The sequence below is a fragment of the Sus scrofa genome, chromosome 18 (assembly GCF_054392235.1).
Source record: "Sus scrofa isolate SSC_HxYL_T2T_F1_AM1 chromosome 18, Sscrofa_HxYL_maternal_Yorkshire_Landrace_v2.0, whole genome shotgun sequence".
NCBI lineage: Eukaryota > Metazoa > Chordata > Mammalia > Artiodactyla > Suidae > Sus > Sus scrofa.
The window spans coordinates 13,572,687-13,589,498 of record NC_139400.1 but is presented as its reverse complement, the minus strand read 5'-3'; the positions used below and the strand labels follow the sequence as shown (position 1 = coordinate 13,589,498).

The 16,812-nt window shown below is 53.4% G+C and overlaps 1 protein-coding gene across 3 annotated transcripts in view; it reads left to right on the top strand.

Annotated features, from left to right (window-relative positions):
- Window positions 1-16,812, top strand: part of ACTR3B (actin related protein 3B) — a 271,775-nt gene that overhangs the window by 98,095 nt on the left and 156,868 nt on the right. Inside the window, exons 11-12 of one of the 3 annotated variants that reach the window (XR_014833441.1) lie at window positions 6,727-6,919; window positions 12,850-12,976. The gene's annotated coding sequence lies outside the window, so the exon portion shown is untranslated. Of the gene's footprint in view, window positions 1-6,726; window positions 9,793-11,490; window positions 12,467-12,849; window positions 12,977-16,812 lie in introns of those variants that run through there. The other 2 variants (XR_014833439.1, XR_014833440.1) reach the window with 2 other exon arrangements.

The window sequence follows — 16,812 nt, the reverse complement described above, 5'->3', positions numbered from 1 at the left end:
GGCTGGCAGGGCTGCGCCGCAGAAGCTGTGCCAGGGCTGTCTGCTGGCTGCTGGTGGCTCACTGGTACTCTCCAGTGCTCCACGGCTGGAGAGGCATCACCTTCATCTTCACAGGCAGGTGCTGCCTGGATTGTACACCAGGCCCCAGTGTGACCCTGGACGCTGGAGCACTGCGAACTTTCCTGGCAGGCAGCGCTTCCCTGCATTGCCTCCCCAGGTCCTGGGCCCTCCGGCTTCCATGGGGGTGGGAGGGAAGCCCCGGGAGGACGAGGTCACGGTGTTAATTTCTCCCCCTCCTCGCACAATGGAGCTGCCCACTGGCTACAGCCCTGCTCCTGCTGCAGCTGTGTCCCCCTGGGTTCTGGTGACAGCTCCTCCCCTGCCCCCTTGTCTAGGGATGAAGGCTCTCCATCGATCCTTCCTCTGGGAGCGTCACCGCCTCCTCTTGACTTCCCTGGATGAACGGACGCCTCCTTAAACCCCTCGACCAGCCCCTAGAGTGTCCGTTTATTTCCTTGCGGGGCCTTGACGGATGTTGTTGATCTCGAGCCAGCCACACAGTAGGAATATACTCTATCTGGAGAAATGTGTTTCGTGCATCTATAGTTTATAAATCCCAGTAGTGTCACCTAGATGCCCCAAGCTGCATGCACAATCAGTACTGTTTCTTCAGTACTCAGTCCACGCTGGGTTCGAGCGCCACTTTGTAGACCCCTTGTAATTATTTCCCAGGCTCCCAGGAAGGGTCCAGAGCTCTGAGCTTGGGAACCCCTGTCGTAGATCATTGGAAATCAGGCATCAGTCACCATTGCCTTGAAAATTTCTTGTGACTTAAATGTCATGGTCCCCAACCTGGCTGTCACAGAATCGCCCGAGCTCTTTAGAATGCTGATTCCCAGGCTCCACCCCATCCGTTCTGAGTTTTGCCCTGGGGGTGCCTCTGATGATCAGCCTTTGATCAAGGGTTTGCAGTCAAGGGTCTAAGTAAAGGCAGGTTCCCTTCGGGGACCAGGGAGTTTGAGTCACGAAAGGTTGGCTTCTGGAAGTAAAAGTCAACAATGAGGGAGTTCCCCCTGTGGCTCAGCGGAAATGAACCTGACTAGTATCCATGAGGATGCAGGTTTGATCCCTGGCCTTGATTAATGTGTTATGGATCTGGTGCTGCCATGAGCTATGTTGTAGGCTGGCAGCTGCAGCTCCAATTTGACCCCTAGCCTGGGAACCTCCATATGCTGCAGGTGTGGCCCTAAAAAGACCAAAAAAAAAAAAAAAAAAAAAAAAAGAAAGAAAAGAAAAAAAAATTTGTCTTTGAAATGTCTTTAAAATGTTTGAAATGATTCTAGGAGTCTCCTCTTGCTCCTTCCCCTTCTTTGCCTCTCCCTCCTCCTTATTTTACTTTTGGAAGAGCATTTCTTCGCAGCAGGGGCCAGCTGAGCGCTGGTCCCGTGTGGGGAGATGGAGTCGGGAGGAGGGACCCCACGGTGCGGTGGCTGTGTCCAGGGGGCTGGAGGGCAGCTGTCCTGCGCAAGGCTGTTCACGGGCTGCTCAGTCCTCAAAGGATTTGAATGAGATTCTCAGAGTGTAAATCTAGCCTTTAAATTGGTTATTTTCATGTAGTTCATATATTCTGTTAGTACTGTGTTGCTGTTTTTAAAATGTTTAAATTATAGTTGATTTACAGTGTTCTGTGAATTTCTGCTGTACAGCAAAGTGGCCCACTCATACCTATATATACATTCTTTTTCTCATTTTATCTTCCATCATGTTCCATCGCAAGTGATTGGATTTAGTTCCCTGTGCTATACCACTCCAAAGGCAATCGTTTGCATCTATTAACCCCAAACCCCCAGCCACTCCCCTCCCCTTCCCCCTTGGCAACCGCACAAGTCTGTTCTCCAGCTGTGAGTCTGTTTTCTGTTTTATGATCGGTTCATTTGTGCCATATAGTAGATTCCACATCGAAGTGACATCATATGTCATTTGTCTTTCTCTTCTGACTTAGTATGAGAATCTCTAGTTCCATCCATGTTGCTGCAAATGGCATCATTTTGTTCTTTTTTATGGCTGAGTAGTTTTTGTTTTTTTTTTAAGATCTCTTTTCAGTGATGGTTCACTTGATACCAATCAGCCTAAAGCAGAGGTTCTCAACCAGGGAGACTCCTGCCTCTGGAGAGCATCTGGCTATGTTGTGGGGGTGTTTTGGGTTGTCGTGACTGGGTGGGGGGTGTTGTCTGGTGGGACGAGGCCAGGGAGGTGCCCACACCCGACAATACACAGGCAGCCCCACGACTGAGAGCTGACGGCTCATGTGCCAACAGCGCGGCTGGAGGAGGCTGGCCTGAGGGCGGCGGAGGAGGGATCGCCCTCGTCCTGCTGACCCCGAGAAGTCAAAATGCAGGAACTCTGGGGAAAGACAAAGTCTCGGGTGACCCCCACGTGTGCAGCCAGCCACCCACCCCTGGGTCCCCCGTCTGCTCTGAAGGGTTGTGCTGGCTTTCATGGGAGCCCTTTCTTCAGTCCTCCCGAGATGCTGCCAATCCCTTCTTTCTTGGGTGACAGGCAGAACCAGGGGGACCTGGCATGGTGAGTCCCTGGGGAGCAGTTGGGACAGTTCATCTTGACTTTGACCTAACTCCCACCTGCTAGGAGAGTGTTCTCAGGGTTCTCCTTGTAGACGATAAGGTGGATGGAGTGGGGGTTGCTGGAGAACTTCCTGGAGGAAGCCTCGTTAGTGGGGGTTGAGCTCCTGTGTATTGTGTGTACTTTGCAGGGGGCTGTGTAAGGGCTGTGGACGGGGCTTCTGTTCCCAGGCTGTTGGGGGGGGGTGTCCTGCATCCCTAGATCCTGAGAGGCCTTCAGGACCAGTCTTGGCCGCAGAGCTGCCACCTTCAGTGTCCAGTGTGGTGGGAACACGGAGGCTGGTCAGCAGGCTCGAGCCATCTCTGCAGCATCCCGCGTGCCTCGGGGCCCCGGTATGCCCCACTCAGGGGCCATGGCAGCCTCAGCTCCGGGAAGCCGGCTGTGATGGGGAACCGAATACTCTGGAGGCTGGACATCTAGGGTTCAAGGGCTTCTGGAAGGGGCTGGAAGGCAGGACTTAATGCTCAGGAATGGAAACATCCAGGCTGTTAGACACAAAGGCATCCAGGACTGCTGAGGGGGTGCCTTTGGTGACAGCTTCTTGAGCAATTATTCACAGCGGGCTCTGTGTTTTCCTGGCTGTGCTACTCCTGACAAGATGAAACGCATTCCTGATGCCCAGAAGTGCCCAATAAAGATTTCATTGTCTCGTTCCCCTGGGGGAAGTAAGACATGAACTTGATATTTCTCTCTTCCACCTTCATCAATAAACAATTTTTCTGGTTGGGTTATTCCTGTTGATTCTTAATGAAGTGGCGTTTTCTGAGGTGCCTGCATTCAGCTCTAAACTTCAGAAGGAGTCAGGGATGCAGGCAGAGCGGATGCATGGACTGTCCCGATGTATAGTGATGGCCGCGTGCCTTCATAACGCGCGGGGGGGGGGTAATAAATACGCAGTTATCAGGGATTTAATACACCAGAAAAGGACACATCACACATTAGAACCTAATGACTGGCTGGGACTGGAAATAGATCACCTGCTAAACCAGATTCACCAGCCTGACTCCATCCCTCGGCCCTTGAACCGGAGAGAATACATGCTGGGTCTGACGCCTCGCTGCCTCGCTAATACACTGAGCGGGCGACCATCCCTGGCCTGAAATATGTTGTCACCTCGTGACAGATAGCTTTGTGACCCGGTGCACTGTCTGAAAATGAAATCCACAGTACCGTCTGGTTTCCTCAGCCAGGGCTGCCTGAGCAGCAGGCTGCCGTGGAGGGGGTGGAGGGGGACGCAGCTTGGCCTCTGAGCCACTCTGATGGCCCCGCACGAGCCGCTCAGCTCTCCTCCAGGGGGTGGCAGAGGCTGTGGTTCAGGGCTGGCTCCCGTGCTGGCCGCAGGGCGCAGGGCCCAAGGTGGCTGCAGAGGGGCGAGAGCCTGACCGTGTGTGTGTGTGTGTGTCTGTGTGTGTCTGTGTGTGTCTGTGTGTCTGTGTGTCCAGTGAGGTCACCTTCTTCCTTTAATCTCCAGACACCGTCTTGCGCCGGGTGTGGGGAGGGGTGGAAAACCCTTTTTTTAAAAAAGTTTAAAATTTTCATTTTGTCTTTTTAGGGCTGCACCTGCGGCATAGGGAGGTTCCCAGGCTAGGGGTCCAATTGGAGCTGTAGCCGCATCTGCGACCTACACTACAGCCACACCACGCCGGATTCTTAACCCATGAGCAAGGCCAGGGATCGAACCCGAGTCCTCATGGATGCCAGTCGGGTTCGTTAACCACTGAGCCACGACAGGGACTCCTGGGAGACCCTGTTTATGTGCTTCCTCAGGGCTGCTCTTTAAAGGGCTTCCTTCTCCTCAGACCAGTCTTGCTGTTCACTTTCCCCAGGTTTAACTCCCAGAGGGACGCATGTGTGTCTCTGTGTTTGATGGTGTGTGTGTGTGTGTATGTGTGGTGTGTGAATGTGTGAGTTGGTGTGTGTTTGTGTGTATTCGTGGCGAGTGTGTGTTGTGTGTGTGGGTAGGTGGTGTGAGTGAGTTGGCATGTGCATGTGCGTGTGTAGATGGTGTGTCAGTTGGGGGGAGTGTGTGTGTGTGTGTGTGTGTGTGTGTGTGTGTGAGAGAGAGTGAGACTTGCTTCAGGCTGAGGCTTGTGTAGCCGCCGAGTCTCAGGAGCTGGCGGGGATGCTGACCACGGCGCACGGCCTCTTTCCCTGACGGCTGAGGAAACTGCTCTAAAGAGGGGTGACTGGGCCGAGCCCCGCCTGTGGGTGGAGGACCAGGCTGTCCGGATGCTCAGGCCCATGGAGGGGCTGCAGGTGCAGCGCGCACAGCCTCCAGGGCGCCATGGGCGCGGCTCCCTGGGCAGCAGCTGGGGGCTCGGCGTGGTGGAGCCGGGGTGCGCGGGGCAGGGGGGGGATCTCGGGGGGAGAGTTGACTTTTGTAAGAAACTTCCCCCCATGTGGCTGCGCTAGTTTGGGTTCCCCCTGCAGGGCCGAGAGCCCCTGTGCGCCACACCCACCAGCACCTGGTGGGTAGGGAGCATCACTGTTGCCCAATTGACTTTAAAGAGATCTGGACGATTCTAGCCCCTCCCCTCTTGCCTTCACCTCCTCTGGCCTCCCAGCCCACTGTCCTTCGACCCAGCATGGCCCTGGAGCCTCGGGGACACTGTTAGGTGTCCACTGACCCGGTGGGGTCTCTCCCCCCAGGCTGGTGATGGTGGGAAGTGTCCCTTGCTCCAGGGAGCTCCCCACCCAGAGCCCCTTCCGCCCACGCAGTGATCTGGGGGGTTGCGAGGAAGGGGCTCAGGTTGCTCAATTCACAGAAATGTGGGTTGTCTGACACCCCCTGAATTCTCTAGATATTCCCTTTCTGGAAGTACCAGTCTCTCATTTGGTCTGCGTAAATTTTGCTGCTGAAGATCCAAATTAAATTAAATCCAGAATTCCTGCTCTCTTAGTCTCTCTGCTCCCTCCCCTGTCAAATGTTCCCATTGAACTTGAAGGGTCAATTTCTAAAGTCATTAAAAGAGAGAAAAACGTTGAATAAACACGGCAGCATTTCAGTGGTCATGGGGGCCCTGGGGGGGGGGTGCCCCAGAGCAGACCGGCCACGACTTTGCCTGTCCTGGGCTTGGTCTCTCTGAACCACGCTGGGTTTTCAATCCCTTCCCATCTTTCTTCTCTGAAATGACAGGGTCTCTAGAAGATCCCTCTGACTTTCATTCTCAAACTGGGCAGCTTGGGGGCGAGTGGGGGCAGGGCAGCCGCAGCCCCTCATGTATGCTCTCCTGGTAAATGGGGGACTGACAAGGGACCCTTAGGTAATTCAGTTGCTCTTATAAAGGGCTCCATGCACTGCTCTGTGAGCACATGACATAGTGGCCCCAGCCTGCCCGTGACACTCCCAGCCATTCTCGAAATCAAACATCGCAGGGCAGCCTCCTGGGGTAGGGGTGGGAAGAAAGGCTTGTTAAACATTCAGCTGACTGGGCTCTGATTCTACAGCCCCCCACGGGCCCAGGAATATGTTTTTTTTTTTCTTTTTAGGGTCACACCCATGGCATACGGGAGTTCCCAGCCTAGGGGTTGAATCGGAGCTGCAGCTGCCAGCCTACAGCACAGCCACAGCAACGCCAGATCCGAGCTGTATCTGTGATCACTTCCACAGCTCCCAGCAACGCCGGATCCTTAACCCACTGAGCAAGGTCCGGGGTCAAAGCCACGTCCTCATGGATACTAGTTAGGTTCTTAACCTGCTGAGCCACAACGGGAACTGCCAGGAATCTGTATTTTGATCAGGCGCTTGCTATGGACTGAACTGTGGTCCCCCCCAGATTCATATGTTGAAGCCCTAACCACCCACGGTTTGGGGGACAGGGCTGTTCCGGAGGTAATTCAGGAGAAGAGGGCAGAAGGGTGGGGCCCTGATCCAATGGGATCAGTAGCCCTGTAAGGAAAGGCAGGAGAGGTTTGCTCTCTGCAGCCTATGAGGGAGGACTCAGTGAGAAGGCTGCTGCGGGCAAAGCCAGGAAGAGCCCTCACCAGGACCCAAATCGGCCAGCGCCTCCAGCTTGGACCTCCAGTCTCAGAGCTGTGAGAAGGGACATTTCGTGATTATGTGCCTTATTTATGGTGTTCTTTTAGGGCAGCCCGAGTGGACTGGTACAGAGCAGACTGTTACAGAGCAGACTGGTACGGTGCTGCAGGTGCTTCTGGAGCAGAGTCCTTTTAGAGACACCAGAGGTGAACCCTGGTCTGCAGCCTGGTTCTTTCACTGAGTCCTTCCAACTTTGTGCTGAACCAGCCCTGGAGGTGCCCTCATCTCTGGTGATGGAAGGTAAGGAGTCCCCCTGGGGCTCACAAGTGCCCAGGGCTGGGCGGCCGCTTTGTACGCGTCACTCATGTCAGCCCCTCTTCACGTGGGTCCTGTTACCCCTGTTTTACAGAGAAGCGCTTTGAGGTTCAGGGAGGAACATGCAGGCTTGAGGCCACCCAGCTAGAGAATGACAGGACAGGATGGTTTGGCTCCAGGTCAGCCTTCCTCTTTTTATCATGTCTGACAGCCTTGGGTGTCAGCATGGCCACCTGCCCAGGTGTCTTCCCGAGTCTCCGGTGACATTCCTGGCTTTCCCATTGTCTCTGAGTGTGTGTGGTCAGAGCTGAGGGGTGTCTGGGCACACAGCTGGCCTTTTCTGCAGCTCTGAGGGTCGCGTGGTGGTGACATCTCTGAATCTACCGAATCCCTCCCTGCTGTCTCTCTCTTCATTTCCTTCTGGTGTTTGGAGGCTGGAAAGCAGCCTCTGCCCAGGGCCGCGGGCTTGGTGATATTTTATCGAGACGGCTTCTTGGACCTTCCCCTGCTGTTGTTAGATTGTTCCTTTACTTGAAGATGGAAAGCCCATTCCGGGAAGGGACATATATTTTTTTCCAATTGATTTCTTGTCAGGTCTAACAAGATCAATCAAATCATAGGGGCAATAAAACTGATTTAGCACTCATAAAGTCCCCGGCATGTCATACACGCCGAGAATGAATGACAAGGAGGAAAGCTTCTCCACGTGGCTTTGCCCTCCTGGTCCCCGCAGACACCTTCTCTGAGGGGCTCACCTTCTCAGGCTCCCTCCGCATCCAGCAGAGCAGGAACCAGGGAGCCTCAGGGCTGGCAGGTCCCCTGGGGGCTGGGAGCAAGCAGAGCCGCAGGGAGGGGGTGGCTGGAGTGGATTTTCTCCAGGGACCAGCAGGAGGAAGGAGGCAGAAACTGGCCTGTTGGAGCCCTCGGAGAGGGAAAAATGTTGAGGAGCAAACAGATTTAATAGCTGCCATTTCGACCTTGAATTGGGAGGCCCTGTGGCCAAGCCCCCTCCAGGGCCTTGTGAGGAGGGGCGCCTGCCCAGCTGGGATTGCGTCGTGTGACCTGGCCCTTCTGGGCCATGGTGGCTTGGTCAGGGATGGGCAGTGGTTCTACGATAGGCCAGAAGCATCTTCCCTCTGGAATCTGAAAGCGGCACATGGAGATGAGCTAAGGCTGGAGGGAAGAGAGGAAGCCACACCCGCAGGGTAGCCCGTCTCACGGGAGAGAGGCACCGGCCAGAGGGGTCACAGGACCCTTTGCCTGAGGTCCCTGGAGGTGCCCCGGCCCCATTTCTTCAGCTTTTCTTGGATCCCTGAACCCCACGTACATCCTCCTTTCTGGGGAGAGCCTTCCTGGATTTATATTCCAGACAACCAAATACAGCCCGATTCAAACAAATTTCTTTGGGGATGACCGACCCTATCTCATATAGATCTTGCAATTGAGAAACTTCATGTGAAGTGGCCTTGAGAGACCATGCAGGCTGGGGGTTGCTGATTCACAGGGGTGTTTCTCGTGGATTGCATTTACAACTTTTGGAATTTTCTTAGACGCTGGCGTCGGCTCCCCAGCATGCCCTAGGCCCTACCGTGCCCCTCGGGCTCACGCCTTGACTGTGCAGGCAGCGTCGCTCCCTCCCGGCCTTTGAGGATATCCAGCCTGTGACTCCTGATTGAACCCAAGTCGTGAAATTTACAGAGAGGTGACATGACTTTTCCAAGGCCACACAGTTAGGTAGTATCACGACAGGTGCCAAAGTCACATTTTTCTGATTTCCCAGAAGCGTAGCTGTGATGGTTATCCCTCCACCATCGCGTTGAAAGATCATTGGCATATGTGCCATCGTGGAAGTTTAAGGTGTATAAGGCGATGATTTGACCCACGTACTCCTTACAAAGTGATTCTCGAAGCAAGGTTCGTTAAGACATTATGAGCATTGCTTTTGGGTGTCAGCCTGAGGGTCCCCAGGTCGGTGGCAAAACATGATTTCTGGGTGTAGTGCGAGGGTGTTTCTGAGGACGTTGGCATTTGAATCAGTGTCGGAGAACTTGGGGAGCCTGTTGTTTCTGACACAGACCGAGCAGAGGGCATTTAAGGTGTGCTGAAGCTCCTCTTTGCTCTCGTGCTTTTGGGGAGCTGGCATGGAGTCCTTTCTGGGGTCCCCACCATCACGTACCTGGGCGGGCACCGCCCCAGGGCCGTGCTCATTCGCAGACGTTGACTGAGTCCTGCGGAGCATCTCAGGAAAGGCAAACCCAGCACCTGGCCTGTCCACTTTGCTGGTGTCGTTGGCAGAGACGGGCTGTGCCAGGCCTCCGGTGCCCGAGTGCTGCGTTTAATCTGGACAGTCACCATCTGGGTGCCTGGTCTCGTCTGAATTTCTGCCCATCCCCATAGTGGACATTCTGGGGATGACGAATCGTGTCCTTTTGTTACCTGGCGGTCTCCCCTTGATCAATGGCTGCGGGCCATGCAAGGCAGCAATGGATCACAGCCACCTGTCTCCAGAATGGCATGCAGGGAAGATGTGCTGTCGCCATGTCGGCACGGTGTTTGGGTAAGAGAGAGAGAGAGAGTGTGTGTGCACATGTGTGTATCCAGAGGCACTGGGGTGGGGGTGGGGCGAACCCACACCCAGGACCAGAATTACACAATTATAAATGTGGAAGGGGGAGCTATGCTCTCTACACTGACAGATGGAACGCTGGGCAAATGATTTTGATGGATAAACCACCTAGGTGAGTTTGAAGACCAACAGCAGTGAACTGTATGTTGCAACAGTTCCCAAGTGAGGGCCTCTAGCAAAGAGCTATTCTACTGTCTGTAGCATCCACACAGCAGTAACTCCGAGACCTGGAGCCCCAGGCTCAGGGCGCCTGATCTCAGGCGGCCCCTTGAGGGTGAGACTGCTTCCACCTGGAAACCTCAGCCTGGCGGGGTTTCCAGCCTGGGGTGGGTAAGGCCCACTTTCCACTCATGCCTCAATCAGAAGATCTAGGACCTTTTCACCTGCGTGCAGCCCTGAGCAGGGGCAGGAGAACTCAGGGAGATGGTGGTACCCACCTGGGCACACCTGGCCTTAGCAGACCTGAAGATAAGATGAAGCCCTTGGGGGAAGAGAACCTCTGCAGAGTGAGGGGCTCCCACACGGACCGTGTGTATCTCCAGGGCCGAGGGAGCTTTTCGGACTACAGAGAGGCCACACCGAGGGCGGATCTAACTCCGCAGATGGTTAAAGGCGAGGCTGAAGTCCAGGGGCGGGTTTTGCAGAGTAGGGGGCTGGGATTCCCACGCCGAGATGGGAGTTTAGGGCAGGAGCAAAACCGCAGAGCCGCTGTCCTGGCCACGCGCCGCAGGGCTTTGCGCCAACGGGGGCTGCGCGGGGTGGGAGAGGGGAGGGCATGCAAGTTTCGGGGCTCATCCCCTCCGTGCATGTGTGTCTGCAGGTGGCACGGATGTGCTGCCGGGCGCAGATGCTGGTACACTTGTGGCTCTGTGGGGCTTGCTCTGGGTGGGGGGTGGGGGTGGGGGTGGGAGCGAGGATGGGGAGGGGCCTGTGGGAGGCTCCACCCCCCGTGCCCCACCCCGTGAGAGAGGAGAAGCCACCACGCAGCCTGGTCCAATCTAGCTGGGGGAAGAGAAGAAAAGGATGGATTCTAGTTTTTTCCTGAGAGCAGGTTCTGCTCGAGGAAGGTGGGCAGGGGAGACCACGAGGTCCCTGAGCACCCCCGGAGAAGCAAGGTGGGTGCCGGGGACCGAATGCGGCCCCCACATCCATACGTTGAAACGGAACCCCCAATATGATGGCATTTGGAGGTGGGGCCTTTGGGAAGTGATTAGGCCTTGAGGATGGAGCCTCCGCAAATGGGATTAGCAGCTTAATCAAAGAGACCCCAAGAGCTCCCTCCGATCGCGTGAAGAAACAGTGAGACGGTGTCTGTCTCTGAACCAAGAACCAAGTTCTCATCAGATGCCAGGTCTGCTGGTGCCTTGATTTTGAACTTCCAGCCCCCAGACTCTGGGAAGCCCGTTTCCGTTGAAGAAGCCCCAGACCACTCAGACGGGGGTGGGGGGCGGGGTGTGGGGAGCCGGACCAGGGGCTGGAGCCGCGGGCGGCGAGTGGCCTCGGGACCTGGGCCGGCCCCTGGCCGCTCAGCTCACACTGTGTGGACGCCTCATAAACGTTTCCTGTTTGCTTGAGCAGTTTCACTGCTTTCGCGCTCCTGGGAACCAGGCCTGTGAAGTGCAATGAAACGAGGGGCGCAGGCAGAGCTTCTGACAGTAAAAGCACTAGGGAGATTAATTCGGAAAAAGGGCTGGCGGTTTGGGAGGCAGAGTGCCGGCCAAGTGGGTACGAGCGGGCTGGTAGAGGAAGAATCACCATAAAATACAGGAGTGGATGGAATTTCAGCAGAACAGGAGGCTTTCTGAGGAGTAATTGCCCTGAGCTGAAAATTCAGAGACAGGCGGGTGGTGGGGGGGAACCCGGGGGTGGGGGGACCCGACCCACCCCACCCCACCCCAGGAAACCTGCAAGGGAGCAGTTTAACCTGGAGAGACCAGTGGTGTCAGAAGGGGAGCTTTTTCCTCCGTGGGCCATGTGGGCTGAAGATCACCAGCCAGATGGTGATCAGTGGATTCAAGGTCATGTCTCTTTGGACATTTCTTGCATCTCCTCTCACCTGATGGCATTCTCCCCTGCAGCCTCCATACTTGGTGGTTTTCACACGCTCATCCTAAATCCAGAAAACTGTGGGTCAGGGGGCTGGGGTCTGTCCCTTTAGCGGGAACACTCTCCCCCTGCTTTCTCCTGGGGCCAGGATTCTCAGCATGTGTGTCCGGCCAGCATTGTCCACGCGCTGGTCTGAGTCACCCACCAACTGCCCAGGCGTGAGAACCAAGGGCGTGTGGGGGTGGGGGGAGGGGGTGGCCAAGGAGCCCAGAGACCGGTCATAGGCAGGACCCCGGCCGGGGACCACTGAGTCGTGGGAAGGGATGATGGGATGGGCATGTGGGGCCCGCCGGTCCCCCGGGATGACATTCATGGGCGAGGAGGACGTCCCGGCCCCTGATGTCTTTGCATTTACAGCACGGGGAGGGTCAGTGGAGTCCGAGTCAAGGTTTGCGTTTATTTTTGATGGATTTCCTAGGCTTAGGTTTTCCGGTAAAATGATTTTACTCGTTCATCCTCATTGAGTAGATTTTGTCATTTCCTCCCTATTTGAATGACTTTCATTGTGTTCATGTCTCCTAAAAATATCTTTTAATGGAGTTCCCGTCGTGGCACAGTGGTTAACGAATCCGACTAGGAACCATGAGGTTGCGGGTTCGGTCCCTGGCCTTGCTCAGTGGGTTAAGGATTTGGCGTTACTGTGAGCTGTGGTGTGGGCTGCAGGCACGGCTCAGATCCCGCATTGCTGTGGCTTTGGCATAGGCCAGTGGCTACAGCTCTGATTCGACCCCTAGCCTGGGAACCTCCATATGCCGCGGGAGCAGCCCTAGAAAAGGAAAAAAAAAAAAAGACAAAAAAAGGACAAATATATATATATCTTTTAAAAATCGAAAAAAAACGTTTGGCCACACCTGCAGCCTGTGGAAGTTCCTGGGCCAGGGATTGAACAATACCCGATCCTCAACCTGCTGTGCCACAAGCGAACCCCCATGTCCTTTGTTAAAAGGCACCTCCAGCATCTTTTGGGTGTGGGCTCGGCTGTGGTCCAGCCCGATGTTTGTTCATCCTTGCCCCCGAGGTGCCCCGTTCCGCTCCCTCCACCTGAGAGGCCCTCCTCCTCCTCCTCTTGTATCAAAGACCACTTTTCCTCAGCGTCTTCTTCCTGTGTATGGTGGACGCGGGGACGGGCTCTGCCTCTGGAAACTCCGACACTCACTCTCCAGCCTTCTCCTTTGACCCACAGACACAGGTGCCTCTTCTAGGTGAGACGTAGCCATGGATATCGTTGAGGTGTGGGGTTCAGACCAACTGGGGTGCGACCAGAAGGCATCGATCCAGTCTGAGTGGTGGCATTCCGTTTCGTAACTGAGGTAAATTTGATTTACAGTATATATATCTACACTATATATTTCACTTTTTTTTTTAAAGGGCGCTGCGGCTTATGGAAGTTCCCAGGCCAGGGGTCAAATGGGAGCTGTAGCTGCCGGCCTGTGTCATCGCCACAGCAACTCGGGATCTGGGCCACGTCTGTGCCCTACAGCACAGCTCACGGCAATGCCGGATCCTTAACCCACTGAGCGAGGCCAGGGATCAAACCCACGTCCTCGTGGATACTAGTTGGGTTCGTAACCTACTGAACCATAAGGGGAACTCCCTGATTTACAGTATTAGCTTCATGGAGTTCCTGTTGTGGTGCAGCAGAAACGAATCCAGCTAGTATCCATGGGGATTCGGGTTCGATCCCTGGCCTCTCTCAGTGGATTAAGGATCCGGCATTGCCGTGAGCTGTGGTGTAGGTCGCAGATGTGACTCAGATCCTGCGTTGCTGTGGCTGTGACGTAGGCCAGCAGCTGTAGCTCCCATTTGACCCTTAGCCTGGGAACTTCCATATGCAGCGAGTGTGGCCTTAAAAAGCAAAATAAATAAATAAATAAATAACCACCCCAAGGCAACAATAAAAAACCAATATTAATTTCAAGTGTACAACATAGTGATTCAAAATTTTTAGGGCTGATACTCCATTTACAGTTATTATAAAGTATTGGCTATATTCCAGGTGCTGTGTGATACCTTGTAGATTATTTATTTTACGCATAGATATTTGTGCCCCTGTTGCCCCTCCCCCTTCCCTCTTCCCACAGTGACCCCTGGCTTGTTCTCTGTATCTGTGAGTCTGCTTCCTTTTTGTTATAGTCACTGGTTTGTGTTATATTTTGAGATTCCACATATAAATGATACCATCCGGTGTTTGTCTTTCTCTGGCCTGACTTTTATTTCACTGAGCATAACACCCTTCAGGTCCATCCATGTTGCTGTAAATGGCAACATTTCTTTCCTTTTTATGAGTAATATTCCCTTACAGCCTTCATTTAAACCATGGTATCACCTTTGGTTTACACAAAACACTAGTGAGATTAGCAGAATATCATCTATGCATCATGCAAACTCCAAGGCTCTGTTTTAACGAATGAATGGATTGGTAACAATGATTTGTATTTGACTTTGGCTTATTGTATATTAACTGCTTCTTCTAATATTAAAAAATAGTCCGTTCTATTAAATTAGATACATGTATTAATTATCACAGATAACATACAGTAAATATGTCAGTTATTATAATTAAGGTATTAAATATGCATCCTGCCATTTTGTTTATACTCGCTCTCAGCAAATTTCTTTTTTTAGTACTATCACACTTAAAACTTTCAGAAAACTCAAAGCTAAGTTTTGTATTTAATTTAATTTTATTTAAATTAGAAAAAACTTTTTTTTTTCTGCTTTTTAGGGCTACTCGTGTGGCCTGTGGAAGTTCCCAGGCTAGGGGTCAAATCGGAGCTGCTGCCGCTGGCCTACACCACAGCCACAGCAATGCAGGATCTAAGCCGTGTCTCAGACCTACACCACAACTCATGGCACCTCCAGGTCCTTAACGAAGTGAGGCAGGGATCGAACCTGCACCCTCATGGATATCAGTCAGGTTTGTTACCCCTGAGCCACAACAGGAACTCCTGATTTTAAAGTTAAGGTTAGTGTTTTAGGAGCCAGTTAAGGGCAATGGTCACATATCTCAAATGAGTCAGGTCTGAGAAACGAGAGCTTGTTGTCCCAGTTCAGGCTCTGGAAAAGGAGCCTGGACTGGGGAGTTGGGGAGCTGGGGTGTTTGACATCTGGTTCTCTCCTGCTCTCCCCACGCTGAGCCGATCCCTTCTTTCTGCACTGAGCAGGTCTGAAGGCCACCAGATGCCTTCTGGGTCCATAAGTGGGAACGTGTCTGAGGGGACCCTCCAGGAAGCAGGATCCCACACCACGTGGGGCCCCAGGATTGCAAAGACCCAGCCAAAGGCTGCTCTCACGGCTTCTTCCCCACAAGGGTGTCTCCTCATTTGGGGTGTCCTAACTGTGGCCCAGCAAGGAACACCCAAGTGCCTCGTCCCTTCTCCCAGGTCTGTTCTGACTGCTGGAGAACACATGGAAGTGGCCGGGGCTGGTGTGGGCTTGACCGGCGGGGCGCCCCTGGCAGCCCGCAAGCTCCCATCAGCGTGGGCGCGGAGGCTCCCACCTGCCAAAGAAACACCGCAGCCACTTTGTCTCCAAACTGCCTTCTCAACAGCAGGAGCTGTGGTTGCCTCCGCTCCTCCCAAAGGCCCTTCTGTGGTTGAGGCAAAAGAGAAGCAATTAAACAATAAATACAAATTACCGGCTCTTTGGGAGTTCGTGGCGTATTGATCTGGGTCCTAGAAGCACAAACTATCATATCCTCTTTGACTTATTTCAGCGCTAATTAAAGTTCACCGCAGCAATGTCCCCTTGAGCGAAACGCGCTCTTGGACTCTAGCAGATTCTAGAATCAGTCGCTTTGCCAAAGGAGAGTAAGGACCTCTTGCAGCTGAAGGTCTCTGGTTCCACAAGCCGCTTGCACGCGTGTGTTATAAGCCCTTGTGGGTTATAAGCGATGTGTGTTGTAAGCATTTGTGCATCGTGTGACACTGTCGACATTGCTCGTTGCTGCTTTCTGCGGATTCCAAAAAAGAGGTGATCTAACCAAATGCACCCAGCGTCCTCAAAGCACAGGGAATTTTCTTGGCCCAGTGTGGCTGGAGGTTGTGTCACTGTTGATAGAAAGCCCCGCTGCCGGATATTTTTTCTGCGAATGGTGTTGCCATCGTATCTAAATGGCAGACGCGATAAAGTCAGCGCCAGTTGGTGCTGGCCATAGGCTGTCTCGTTATTGGCAGGAGAGACCGCTTCGAAGAGCCAGGCTGGGATAACGTCACCCTCTATTTTGTAAGAGCAGTGATGGCGCCTTGATGAATTTTAGCACCATTTGGTTTACACGCAGCTGTTAAAATAAATAATTGCTTTGCTGTGGGCCGAAGTTGAGCAGGCTGAGAAGAGCACCCTGTTAAGCACATGGAGAAGATGGGTGTTTTAGAGGAAAATGTGACATGTTATCAGTTATTTCATGTAGAAGAATTAGCAGAAAAAATGCGTGTTGTGGTGATTGCCTCTTCCCCGGCTCGGACGAGGAGGCCATTGTTCACCTGACAGGCAAAGCGGCGTGATCCCTCCTGTGCTCGGGCTGGGTCGTGTTCTCACACTTAATGCAGTTTCTTAGGCACAACATGACTCCTCTGTGTGTGTGAGCTGATGAGCAAAGACCTCGATTTATGTGGGGTATGCCCATGTTTTCTTTCTTCCCCACAAGATGCCATCTTCTAGGCAAATTTCATTTCTATTTTCTTTTTTTTTTTTTTTGTCTTTTCTAGGGCCGCTCCCATGGCACATGGAGGTTCCCAGACTAGGGGTCTAATTGGAGCTGTAGCCACTGGCCTACGCCAGAGCCGTAGCAACGCGGGATCTGAGCCGCATCTTCGACCTACACCACAGCTCATGGCAACGCCGGATCCCTAATCAGTGAGTGAGGCCAGGGATCGAACCCGCAACCCGTCGGGATTCGTTAACCACTGCGTCATGACGGGAACTCCTAATTTCTGTTTTCCGAATGTGTCTTTAACCTGCAGGCTTCCTATCTGCACAGACGGGGGCAAAGCCCTTGGGGACCTGCTCCATCTGAGTCCTTCTTCTGAGTGATGTGCAGACCACGCCTAAGGGGACCAAGGGGCAGAATTTCAAGATTCAGTTGACTAACTTGCCTTTTTTTAAAAAAAGTTTCTAGGAGTTCCCGTTATGGCTCAGTGAAAACTGC